General features: G+C 37.1%; 1 protein-coding gene across 8 annotated transcripts in view; it reads left to right on the forward strand.

Annotated features, from left to right (window-relative positions):
• Positions 1–2,125, forward strand: part of Nbea (neurobeachin) — a 760,086-nt gene that overhangs the window by 230,965 nt on the left and 526,996 nt on the right. The window lies entirely within an intron of this gene.

Genomic DNA, 2,125 nt, shown 5'->3' on the forward strand with positions numbered 1-2,125 from the left:
CTTTTCCTGTCTCTTGCTTTCATTCACCACCCCCTTCTTTTTGAACAACCATCTACCCTAGAGACATCATAGCAGCAACTGGCATGTCATGACAAGCATCCCATATTCAGAAGACCAAAATGACAGTCACCAAGCATGAAACTACTATTACAAATTACCATCTGCAGTTCAGTAGCTTAGTTCACAGGTATCAGTATATATAGTTAGTCAGGGTGTGAAGAATAAAGTTTAAAAGCTAAAGGAATTTGGTACTCACATTGCAACATTAGACAACAAGTAAGCTGACAATAAATTACAAGAATGGAGGTTGAGGTGGGGGGGTGTTGCTCAGTGGCATTGTGACTGCTTGGCAAGTGTAAGGTCATGAGTTCAATTCCTGCTACACTCCATCACCCCAAAGAAGAGTGCAGGTAAACATCAAGAAGCTATAGAATTAAATCTGTCCAGTGGATCACTTATTACAAAGATAACTTTTTGATGTACCAGTAAAATAAATAAAAATTGTATACTTCACTTAGATGAAGTGGAAGGGAAATTGGAAGGAGAAAGGATTTTTATAGCTATAGAGTAAAATATAACAGTTAAAAGAAAATTACATTATGGCAGTTTAGAAAAGGTATACTTCTAGATTTTATGAATAATTTCATTTTGAATGTTTTACAAATCTGGGGTTTTCTAGAACTTTAGAGATTAATGATAAGTCAGTAGTTAATAAAAATATAGGAACACAAAAATAGGCCATTTTGTTTTACTGTGAATTTTTTGGTTTTTAGTAAACCTTTCCTCTTTGAAATGCATAGCTATGCTTATAGCTTTCTTGAAAGCATAGATCAGTGTATGTAGAACTAAGTTCTAATATCAGTACTTAACAGCAAAGTAAAAGGACTAAGATATGTAGAGCAGTACTTCAGTCTTGCAATTATCCTGGTAGGTTGGAGGAGATTAAAAAGTTCACTGTTTGGATAGTGCTTCTTACTACAGAATATTATTATAATAAGCAAAATTAATTGTAACTATAAGTAAAATTAGAAATTCTCTCTTGAATGCTATTTAAATATTTTAAAACTGCTGTAAAAAGGAGGTATGCCATTTATCTTATATAAAGTTATGTAAATGTAAAATTGCAGAAAATCTGCTTGTATATGTAATATTGTTTTAGTAAAAATCTTGAGTTTTTAAAGTTTTTCAAATATTTCTAAATCTAACTCATACTTACAAATAAGTAGATATATTAGTAGAATTTTGCAGTGTAATAGTGTATATTGTAGTGAGTCTATGATACTTACTAAACCAAAAAATAGGCTAAAACAGAAGTATAGAATAGAAAACTCAGAATCAGATTCTGAGGGAGCTGGAGAGGGAAAAGGGAACTTAACAGAGGATGTTAGTGGATAGGTAATATGAAAGTATGATATAAGCATTTATGACCATGCCACAAGGAAACCTAGAATTATGTGTAATTAATATGCACTAATAGATATCTTAATGTATTTTTAGATTAATAAAATGTTACTTTAATATTCAATAATTTACAATGAGAAATTATTTAATTTCTATACTAGTCACAAAGAAAAGGAGAGGCATCTTATTGTAAAGAAAATCATGCCCTTGTGCAAAAAAAAAATTAGAGTTTAGATGTGAATTGTAGATTATCAGGTCATGTCGATAAGGAGAGATGAAAAAATTTCCATCACTTATTACAGTGTAGACTAGAGACCTTCTCCCTCCAAAAGATGTCATCAAACAGGTGTCCAGATTGCATTACATGAAGTGCTAACTCCAAACATTGGCAACTAAAGAACCAGACAAGACCCAGTCCTAGCCCAGGTCCGGTGAGTGTGTGGAGAGCTTCCTGCTACCCTGCGCTGGTGGGACCAGTCCCAGCCCAGGCACAGAGTGGGCCTGACCCTCTCCCAGCCCCTTGGGCCGCCCCCAACCACTCCGCAGTGCCTCCCCCACCCCGCCCGCCGAGTAGGATATTCTGCCGAGTTCCGGGAGCCCCCAGACCCAGTCCTAGCTCAGGTCCGGTGAGTGTGAGGAGAGCTTCCTGCTACCCTGCGCCGGTGGGACCAGTCCCAGCCCAGACGCAGTGTGGGCCGGACCCTCTCCCAGCCCCTTGGGCTGC

The sequence above is a fragment of the Octodon degus genome, unplaced genomic scaffold (genome assembly GCF_000260255.1).
Source record: "Octodon degus isolate 3935 unplaced genomic scaffold, OctDeg1.0 scaffold00038, whole genome shotgun sequence".
Taxonomy (NCBI): Eukaryota; Metazoa; Chordata; class Mammalia; order Rodentia; family Octodontidae; genus Octodon; species Octodon degus.